The sequence below is a fragment of the Sturnus vulgaris genome, chromosome W (assembly GCF_052056855.1).
Source record: "Sturnus vulgaris isolate bStuVul1 chromosome W, bStuVul1.hap1, whole genome shotgun sequence".
Classification (NCBI taxonomy): Eukaryota; Metazoa; Chordata; class Aves; order Passeriformes; family Sturnidae; genus Sturnus; species Sturnus vulgaris.
The window spans coordinates 26,685,019-26,696,308 of record NC_142282.1 but is presented as its reverse complement, the minus strand read 5'-3'; the positions used below and the strand labels follow the sequence as shown (position 1 = coordinate 26,696,308).

The 11,290-nt window shown below is 47.8% G+C and overlaps 1 long non-coding RNA gene across 1 annotated transcript in view; it reads right to left on the bottom strand.

The window, feature by feature from the left end:
* Positions 1-1,199: 1,199 nt before the first annotated feature.
* LOC148220048 (uncharacterized) overlaps positions 1,200-11,290 on the bottom strand; it is a 62,955-nt gene continuing 52,864 nt past the window's right edge. Inside the window, exon 5 of the long non-coding RNA XR_015798823.1 lies at positions 1,200-1,933. This is a non-coding gene — a long non-coding RNA (uncharacterized LOC148220048). The remainder of the gene's footprint in view (positions 1,934-11,290) is intronic.

The window sequence follows — 11,290 nt, the reverse complement described above, 5'->3', positions numbered from 1 at the left end:
CCCCCTCCTTTGTTTGTGTAGTTAATAAATTTTTTTTCATACTCTCAAGTTTTAGGCCTGGTTCTGTCTCACAACAGAAAAATGAGTTTATTTAAATTGGTAAATCAAAACGAAGACATTTAATTTGGTGCATTAGCCAGGAAACAGAATTTAACCAAAACGAGGGGTTTTTATATCTTTTGAGGGTTTTACAATTTGCACCAATTACCAAGGGAATTCTACTTTCTATCCAATCCCCGAGGGATTTTACATTCAATGCTGGCCTATGGATACTAAAAGAGTAAACCACTAATATTGAAGATGGATAAGAGGGTCTTCCAAGGGGGGGGGGTAGCTAAATTCCTTTTGTATTCGTCATTTCACAAGCCGTTTCTCATCTCATTCCCTGTAGGCCCCCTTCAGATACTGGAAGGTTGCTATGCAACCTTCTCTTCTCCAGGCTAAACAGCCCTAACTTTCTCAACCTATCTTCTCAGGGGAGGTGCTTCAGGCCTCTCATTAACTTCGTGGCCCTCCTCTGAACTTATTCCAACAGTTCCATGTCCTTATGTTGGGGACACCAGAACTATATGCAGTACTGCAGATAGGGGTCTCACAACAGCAGAGTAAGCGGAACAATCACACCTCTCAACCTGCTGGCCATGCTCCTTTGGATGCAGCCCAGGATTCAGTTGGCTTTCTGTGCTGCAAGTTCACACTGTTGGCTCACATTGAGTTTTTCATCAACCATCACCCCCAAGTCTTTCTCTGCAAAGCTGCTCTCAGTCACCTCTCTGACCAACCTGTAGGTGTGTTTGGCCCTATTTCTTTAAGTGTACTGAAAAATCCAGTCAAAAACATTTCTTCAAAGAACCACATTTCTGGTCAGTCATCTTTCAGGACTGAAGGTATTTCTACTAAGGGAGCAAATGTCTGGCATCTTTCAAAAGAAAGCAGTCTGCTCAGATGTGATGGAGCTCTTTTACTGTTAGGGTGTATATAGGCTATTAAACACCATATTAGCCTACTAAACACCATGTGCATCTTTTGTAAATTGGTTCAGATGTCAAAGAACTACTCCATAATGCACTATCAGTAGCCTTCAATCTGTTTTCCATAAATTTCAGATTTCAGTGACAGATAAAGTAGAACTGTGTAACTGTGGAAAGGGGTATTAACCCTTTAGATGCGATAGAAATAAAACACACAGCTACATGGTCTTCTTTCATGATAGGAAAGAAAGAGTTTATTCAGAAACACACTTGGTTTTATAGCATGACTGGCAACTCCAAGAGTAGAAAAAGATGATTAGTTCAGAGACAAGACACCCCATTCCCAGGGCCTGGTCACGCACCACAACAGATGTTCTATCTTTGTTATTAATTCTTTTTTATTTTGACCAAAATATTATCCTGGGAGAAATTCTCCCTAGCCTTGAGCTGGCCCAGCTTATCGGCTGGGAACAGAGCTGAGAAGCTCTGGCCTGGAATATTTATCAGGCTGTAATTTTCTTGCTTTCTCAATATGTGTGCCCACAGGTCCCCCTTCCAAAATATATTAAAAAAGGAAGAGAGAAGTGTTTGTGCTTCCCAGCAGGGCCAGGATAAACAAACACAACCCAAAAAAACTGAGGATACTTGAGTGCCAAAAACTTGGTGTCTTTTCTCTGCCCAAATCCCATCACCAAGTAAAGTGCAACAGTGGACAATTCACCACTAAGTGATTATACCAATACAATTGTGAAAATCGCGATCATTTCACCCAAACACATATCAACAGTTCAATGAGCAGATGAATGCCCATTCCCCACATGTAGAGGGATCATCCCGTTGGTGTTTGGTTTGTTGTGCAGCATGGAAACTGAACAGTGACCACATTCTGCTTCTGCTGGCACAGGACAGAGTGAGCTTTCTTGCAGGTCACAGCAAAGACCCAGACGTGTCTCATCCAAAGCCTGTAAGGAGGCAAAGGTAATTCACAAGAATAGGATTATTTTGATCTCTTTTTTCTCTTTCTCCAATTTCTCTGTTCTGCCTTGGAGACAGCACTAGAATTTTGCTGTTCTGTATTTGAGACAGCAACAGCCATAGGAAAAGCCTGTGCTTCTCCCATTTGACTGTCATCCATGCAATCTGTCGGGAATTCTCCTGCAGAAATTGACTCAAGCACAGAAACAGCTGCCTGAGAATTCCCTTTCCCCATGCCCACCCCAAGAATGGACCGAGACCCAGCCCCTCCCCCTTTCGAAACGAGAACAGGGTTGTTGCTGCTGTCAGCACAGGCCTGGAGCGATGCGGCACTGTCAGGAAAATTAATCCACAAACACCAGAGGTTTATGTCCAAAAAGGAGACAGAGGAGTCCTTTTTGCTTTATTCGAATAAAGGGAGAGGCCATGGGACATTCCCCTGGGATCTCTCAAATTTTCGGAGGACGCAGCCTCCTTTTTATCCTATTTTCCCGGCCGCATTTCCCTCTCTCTTTCCCCATTGGCTGAGGTACTTGAGAGGCACAGACTTCCCGGAACGCCTGATACCTGAAATTCCCCTCTAATGTATAACCCTCCCTTTTAATTTTTAATTCTTATAGAATTCATAGTTTTCCCCCCGTTGCTTCTTTCATCTTTCGATATCCAATTTCATTTATCAGCAGCCCTACAGTTTGTTTGTAAAGGCAAATATCTCTTTCCATTCATCAATCAGTGGAATCCATCCCATTGTTTCTTTTATCTCTCAGTGCTAGCCTTATCTACAGGCTGATCCACAACTCATTTATAAAGACAAATTCAACATTCCTCTCAATCCCTCCTCTTTTATTTTTAATAATTGTCTTTACAAACTTTAGCTATCATTTACTTAATTTTTTGTTCCTGAGTCTTTTTTTTTTTTTTTTTTTTTTTTTTTTGGTTTTGTAATTATTTGGAGTGACATCAATTTCTACCCTTTTGTAACCATTTCTGGATTAGTAGGCGTGGCTATTACCTGCATCCCTTTGATCACATGTTGAATAAGTTGTACTAAGCAAGGGATCGTGCATGGTAAAAAGATTAGAGTTGCTACAGCACATAAGAGGAAAAAAGTAATTGCTTAACCTATAGTCCACCAGGTAGCCAAGAAAACATGTCCCATTCCCATAAAGGTTTTTGCTACTTTTTCTCCTAAGGTCAAAACAATTATTTTCCCATTTTTGGCTCCAACCTAACTGATAATATAAAGGTAACATTATTAAGAGAAACATTCTGATTGTGTAATCTAATTTCCTAACTTAATTTTTACTTTCACGTTGTCTTTCACACCACTTGTGGCGAGTGAAGGCACAGAAACAGCTTAACATAAAGAAAACAATGACAGCAAGGGTTGGCCCCCAGTGACTGGAGATCTGAGAGGAGGGATGCCCACACAAACTATTTCAGCAGGCAGTCTGTGGGTGGGCACACGAGGCTTCCCCCGATGTCGACGCACTGGCTGCTGCTCCAGTCCACTCCTGACGAGTGTCAGTCGCGGCTTCCCGTCCTTCTCCTCCAGCTGAGATGTCCAAATCTCTGGGGCTGCAGAGACCTTGACCCGAGTGTGATGGGTCCACCCGTGTTCAGCTGTCTTGATGGCTGTTTCTGTGGTCAGCAACACCTGGAAAGGTCCACGCCACTTCGCCACCAGTGGTGCTTCTTCCCACTCCTTAACTAGGACCCAGTCTCCCGGTTGGATGTTGTGAACAGCAAAGTCCAAAGGCAGGGTCTGTGCCAGCTGAGCTTCCTGTCGAAGAGATTTCACAGGAGACAGTATCCGAGCCACATATTGTTTCAAATACACATCACTTATCTCTATCCCCCCCACTCGGCTGAGAATTACAAGGGTAAGGAATTCCAAACATCAATTCAAAGGGAGATAATTGAATATCTTCCCTGGGTCTGGCTCTTATCCTTGCTAAAGCCAGGGGCAGGAGCCGTACCCATGGCATTTTAGTTTCTATCACCAGCTTCAGGAGATGTTTCTTTATTTCTCCATTCATCCTCTCAACCTGGCCCGAACTCTGTGGATGCCAGGGGGTATGGAGGTTCCACCGTATTCCTAAAGCAGTCATAACTCCTTGAAGAATTTTTCCTGTAAAATGAGTTTCCCTATCTGAATCTATCGCTTCCACCATCCCATATCTTGGAATTTTTTTGTTCCAAAAATATTTTAACAACTGATCCTGTAGTTGCTGACACAGTTGGAAATGCTTCTGGCTACCCGGTTAATTGACATACTATTACCAGAAGATATTTAAATCTTGCCACTCGAGGCATTTCAGTAAAATCCACCTGGCATCTCTGGAAGGGACGTACTGCCCAACGCCTCCCTCCCCTGGCCAGTTTCTTTGTAACTTTGTTGTTGGTTTTAGCACAAGTCAAACAGCCTTCAGTGGCTCGCTTTGCCAGGCTAAAGAGACCAACAGCAGTGTTCATTTTGAGGAAGGCTTCTGCCAGTCCTCGGGAGCCCCAATGACTCCCTTCATGAAGCTGTTTTAACAATTGTAAGGCTAGAGCTTTTGGTATCCACTGCTTACCATCCCTTGTAAACCAATTATTTTCTCTTTCCTCTGCCCCACTCTTTTTAATTATTTCAAGTTCTTCTGGTGGAAAAGAGAGTTTTTCTGGCAGCGGTGCAGTTACTGGGAGCATAGGCAGGATCTTAGAGACTTCTGGCAACAATGCAGCTTTCCGAGCTTCTTCATCAGCTAGTCGGTTTCCTATTGCCTCCTCCGACCATCCTGCCTGATGCCCCTTAATGTGGATTATCGCCACCTTTTTTTTGGTAAATTCACTGCCTCCAATAGGCAAGAGATTAAGTTCTCGTGAGCTAATGTCGTTCCTTTGCAGCTTAATAAACCTCTTTCTTCTCATAGTTTTCCAAATGCATGTATTACCCCATATGCATATTTAGAATCAGTAAAGATATTTACTGTCTTGTCCTGGTATAATTCACAGGCTCTCACAAGCGCGTACAGCTCTGCTGTCTGAGCTGACCAGGTGGCTGGTAACCTCCCCCCTTCCTTTAATTGCTTCCCATTCACGATAGAGTATCCTGTAAATCGTTTCCCTTCTACCACCTTGGAGGACCCATCAATGAACACATTCTCTCCCTCAGGCCAGGGAATATCCCGTAGATCTTCCCTAACCCGTGTCTGGAGGTCTATAACCTGGATACAATCATGGATTTCTTCTGCCCCCCCTTTTCTCCAGGGCCATTTAAATAAGAGGCTGGATTAAAAATTTCCCCACCTTTAAATTTTAAATCCTCCTCTTCCATTAAACAAGATTCATACTGTAATAATCGAGCACTCGTCATCCACTTAGAGGCTCTCTCAGTTAGCAAAGCTTTAATCTGATGTGGGACTTTAACAATGAGATACCCTCCCCTTGTCAGCTTTCGGGCCTCAGCCACCATCAGAGCTGTGGCTGCACAGCTCTGCAGACAATGGGGCCAGCCTCTGGCCACCGGGTCCAACAATTCAGAAAAATAGGCAACAGGCCCCCGCGTTCCCCCATGCTCCCGCACCAAAACTCCTCCAGCATGACCCTGCTCGACATCCACACATAGCCGAAATTCCCCCTCTGCATCTGGAAGAGCCAAGACCGCGGCCCCAACCAATTTGTCTCCCAATTTCCCAAAGCTCTTCTCTCCCTCTGGTGTCCACACCACGACACCAGGACTGCCCCGAGCCAAAAAGCCACATAAAGGTCTGGCCACCACAGAAAAACCCTCGATCCACGCTCCACAGCACCCCACCAACCCCAAAAACCGCTGCAACTCCTTTTCAGTCTGGGGCAACGGCACCTGCAAAATCCCTTTTTTGCAAGAAAACCAAGCAGCTTTACAGTAGCCTCTTCAACCACCCCTTCCTGCTCCCCCGACAAGAGCAAATCATCTACACACTGCAACAACCCGACTCCCAAGGGTGGAGTAAACTCTCTTAATATTTTCTGCAAAGCTTGCCCAAACAGAACCGGCGACTCTGTATATCCCTGAGGGAACACCGTCCATGGCAATTGCTGTTCCATCATTTTCGCTCCTTTCTCTTGTTCCCACTCAAAAGCAAAACACCGCCCACCATCTTCTGTGATTGGACACCCCCAGAAAGCATCCTTCAAATCCAGTACAGAATAATACTGATGTGAAGAAGGGATTTGATTTAGGATTGTGTATGGATCTGGAACTGTGGGATGCCTTGGTTTGACAATCTCATTTATTATTCTTAAATCCTGCACCATTCTGTAGGTTCCATCTGGTTTCTTAACCGGCAGGATAGGAGTGTTATAGGGAGACATACACGGCTCTAAAAGACCTGCTTTTAGCAGGGACTCAATAACAGGCTGTAACCCCTTCTTTCCCTCCCTTGAAAGAGGGTATTGCTTTTTAGACACCACTTGTCCTGGTTGCTTCAAAGTAATTTGGAGAGGCTCTATGTCCAGTTTCCCATATTTCCCTGGAGCTGCCCATACTTCTGGATTTATTTTAGCATAAGCCTTTTCAGACATTTTACACAAAGATATTACAGTTTCGGACTCCGTGTCACTTCTTACAATGCTAATTTGCATTCCCATTCTAGCCATCAAATCTCTTCCCAGTAAATTACAATCACAATTAGGAACAAACAAGAATTCATGCAGTTCAAATCTGTCCCCCACATCTATTAACAGCGGTTGAATAAAATGCACTCGCTCATCCTTCCCGCTTACTCCTTGAATAACCAAGGATCTTTTTGACAATTTCCCCCCCTTAGGTATAAAATTTAAGTTGGACCGAGAGGCCCCCGTGTCTACCAGAAAACACACCTCCTCTCGATCCGGACCCACCTTAAAAGTTATCAAGGGCTCTTGAGTGGTGGGTCTTTGGTATAATAGGAGCCCCTGACACCCCTAACAATCCATTTCTATTATTCTCTGGACTTCCTCCTCCTGAGGGTCCAGTTGTTTCTGCAGACACTCGTTTTTCCAATGCCCTTCTGCCCTGCAGACAGCACACTGGTTCTTCCCCAGCAGCTGTTTGGGTCGGCTGTCCCCTGCCGAGGAGGGAATCCCTCTGCCACTTCCTTGTGGCCGACCCCGTCCCCTCTGTCCCTGGGGACCCCTTGGACCTTGCGGTTTATTCCTCTGGGGCTGCAAAAACTCTGCCATCATCTTTGCTTTAGCTTCTGCCTTTTCCTCATCCCTTCTTACACATATCTGCTGCGGTTTTCTAACCAATTCCTTTAGAGGCTTATTTTGCCACTTTTTATCTTTTTGTACCCCTTTCCTTATATCAGGCCAGGCCTTAGTAACAAATTGCACCTTAAGCAATGTGTTGAAGGCTGGCCCTTCAGGATCCATCCCCCCGTGCTTCCTCAAGGCATCCCTAATCCTCTCCAACCAATGAGGGCTTTCCTGTTTCTCCTGTTCTAACGACATAGCCTTAGCTATGTTGTTAGTTCTGGGAGCCGCAGACTTGATTGCTCTAATCAAATAAGCACGGTAATCGAAAAGGCGAGCCAGACTGGCCTGGTTATTTGGGTCCCACTGGGGGTCTGCCTGGGGGATGGCATCATCCACCGTAGGTGCATTGGGTCCAGCCCCCCCTGCTGCTTGTGGGTGTTCATCCTCCCACAGCTGCCGAGCTTTCTGCAAAATCATTCGTTTCTCTGATGACCCAAACAAAATTCCCAAAAGAAAATCCCAATCCTTCCATGTATAATCCGCATTTCCCAAATATTCCTCTATCTTTTCCCCCACCCCTATGGGATCATCCAAATATGGGGGTAATTCTTTTTTCAACCCTCTTATATCCTGGGTAGTGAGTGGTACAATTACAAACCCAAATCCTCCCCCTTGACCCTCCAAAGGAACTTGACGGAGTGGCATCTGGTGTACCCCTGTCTCTTGGGGGGCTTCTGATGCCCTAAACTGAGTTCCTCTTCTAGTTCTGGGGGGTGATACAACATGCTGCTCCCCTCCCCCGACACCATTATCCTTCTCAGGTGAGGCTGTAGGAATAACATTTTCCTGATCCCCTTGCTCTGAAAGTTGAGGATACAGACGACCTGCAGCTGGCAACACTGGAGGACAAGACGGGGGAAGGTGTTGAAAAACATTCTAATCCTCACCACTTTCCTCTAAATACCTTCACAAAATTCGACACAAATGAATTTTATCTGTTCCATAAGTAGCCATATAAGTCCCCTTGCCAACTTATACTCTGGCCACACAAAATAACAATATTTTACCATCATTTCCATAGTTACTTCTGGGTGAATATACAATCTTTCCCAAGACCTCAGCATTCACCCCAAGGGACTCTCCGGGGGTATTATGGGATCGTCATCCCATTTGCCGGGGCCCCTTCACTCTGGATGCCCCGTTTTACCTGTGCTACCCTCCATGGGTGCCCTCCCAGGTTTGCTCCCCGAAGATCCCATTTTACTCACCGGTGAGATTTTCAGTGGTCCTTCCCTGCGGACTCTTCACGGACCCCCCTGGTCCGCCACTCGTCTGTCTCCTGGACAGTCTCGGGAACCCAATCAATCGCCCGGTGCTGGCCGGCACCAAGGGGAGCTGATCACCCAAACTGGGTGAGGCGCCTTCAGCTCCGCTCGCCGCCCGCTGCCCCGGACGGTGGAAAGATCCCGGACGAGCCCCCAAATTGTCAGGAAAATTAATCCACAAACACCAGAGGTTTATGTCCAAAAAGGAGACAGAGGAGTCCTTTTTGCTTTATTCGAATAAAGGGAGAGGCCATGGGACATTCCCCTGGGATCTCTCAAATTTTCGGAGGACGCAGCCTCCTTTTTATCCTATTTTCCCGGCCGCATTTCCCTCTCTCTTTCCCCATTGGCTGAGGTACTTGAGAGGCACAGACTTCCCGGAACGCCTGATACCTGAAATTCCCCTCTAATGTATAACCCTCCCTTTTAATTTTTAATTCTTATAGAATTCATAGTTTTCCCCCCGTTGCTTCTTTCATCTTTCGATATCCAATTTCATTTATCAGCAGCCCTACAGTTTGTTTGTAAAGGCAAATATCTCTTTCCATTCATCAATCAGTGGAATCCATCCCATTGTTTCTTTTATCTCTCAGTGCTAGCCTTATCTACAGGCTGATCCACAACTCATTTGTAAAGACAAATTCAACATTCCTCTCAGCACGGTGGAGAGGCGAGAAGGGTCCCTCTGAGACCGGACAGACAGACAGGTCTCTTCTGGTCGATGAGATCGGTGCTGGGATCAGCAAATCCGAGGAGGGCAGGGCATCCCCCGCTGGCACTGGCCGTGAGCTAGTCAGTGGAGGGCATGCGGCGGCGGGCGTGTCAGCCGCTGCGGTGACCGGAGCGCTCCCCTCCCCCGACCCAGCAAAGGAGGGGGCGCACGAAACAGCCCCCGGGCCCGGCCCAGAAAAGGAAAGGAAGGGTAGGTCAGCTGCAGCAGTGGTGGTGGCGCCAGCGGCCTCGAGCAGACAGTCGCCAGCACATGCGCAGACCCCACGGGTGGCAGAGGAGACTCAGTAATGTCGCATGCATGGGCCTGTGAGGAGAGGGTTTCTGCACCACTTCCAGGTCCAGGGAGAACCCCTCGCAGCTATGCTTTGGCGGCAGCTCAGGACGCTCCTTGCGACCCTGCGCCGGTGCCCCCCCCCCGGCGTGGGCGGCCCTGCAGGCGGCGCAGCAGAAGTGGGCACAGTTGCCAGGGACGCACAGTCCCGGGGGGCTGCTAACTTTGCGCTCACTGTGCCTGGAAGCCTCTAGGGCTCTGCTGAGCCGACTTGAGTGGCTGTTAAAATTTCAAGTTTTTTATTTACAGCTTGCATAACTTGTTCTGTGATCACGGCCATGAGTTGATCGAGTATGTCACCGAAAAAACTCTGCCTCAGTGGGCGAGGGGGACATAGAGGTCTCAGTGACCTGAGCGGGGAGCCGGGCACAGCCGCTGAGATCCGAGAGGGGGAGGGGGGGGCCCCTCGGAGCGCAGCTGAAGGAGAGCAGCGGTCGCCTCCACCGCCCTCCCCTCGGTTTGGGGAAGGCGGGGGACGAGCAGGCGGATCATCGCCCCCCACTGGGCTCCTTGGGGTCCCAGGAGAGGCAGGTACCACCGCGCAGCCGTCCTGGCCGCTCGCAGTGGCGGCAGGCGAAGAGGAATCAGCTTGCCTTTCTGAGCGCCCGGACTCTGCGATCTTGCTCCCTTTTAATTATTTTAGTTTCAAATCAGAAGCCTTCAGGCAGGAGGTGTGGGGATAAGGATAACAGTTCTTTACTGATATCTAACAAGGCAGAAAACAACAACAGCTATAAAAATTGACAACAGAACAGAACAGTATAACTCAGTTCCAGTCCCTTTTGCCCGCAGGCCGTCTCCCTGTGCTCAGTTACCGGTGCTGTGGGGGCAGGGCAGGCCCCGCACAGTTGAAGAGGGCTGGAGTGATGGCGGCAGCGGCCCAGGGGTGAGAGGGATGGGGAAGCGACTCCTCCCCTCACGGTGTCGGTCGTGGTGCTCGGCAGAGTGTCCGGAGATAGTAGGGTGAGATGGGAGAGCAGCAGAGCGATGTCCAAAGGCAGGGAGCGTGGATCTCAGTGCTAGGATGGCAGGGGAGATGCCAGATCGGAGCACCGGGGCGTCCTTCCATTCCACGAGCCAAACGAGAGAGGGTCCCAGCCCACTTTTCCTTTTCCGGTCTTCCCCCCTCTCCCTCCCCCTCCACCCACCCCCCTTCGAGAGAACATTATCTCATTGTTTTAAGGTGTAGACACAACTACTTAGCATAACAATGGGAGAAATTCCACAGAAAAAAAAGGGAGCAATTCAATCCCCAACATGAAGGCAATCTCCCCTGATGAATTACATCTGTGCTAATTGCCAAAGAATGGGAATAGCCTTGCCCATCCAAAGAGGATGGGTATTGTAAAAGAGTGGGTTAGCTGGTTGAAGGTCAGTTGGAGTTGGAGTCTACTGGCCGTGTCTGTGAGGAGGAAAGGCCATGCGGTCATGTGAGGGACAGACAGGGTTAGGCAGTCATGTAAGGGACAGGATAGGGTTAGCATGTCATGCAGAAGGAAGAAGGAGACAGAAGGAAGAGAGAAGGAGTTAATGTGGTGTGGAGCTGCCCATGGGAAGAGTATAGAGAAAAGGTATGAGAGTTGATAAGACAATGAACTGCTGAGCCAACCATTAGTCAGGGGAGCTTTTATAGAGAGTTTTTGAAGTGATGAGCTACTAAGGAAGAGACTGCCTCAGTCAAGCTGCTGCCATCGATTGATGCCCTGTGTGGGGGGCGAAGCAACTTCCCGTAAAGGAGACCCATAAAAGAGGGA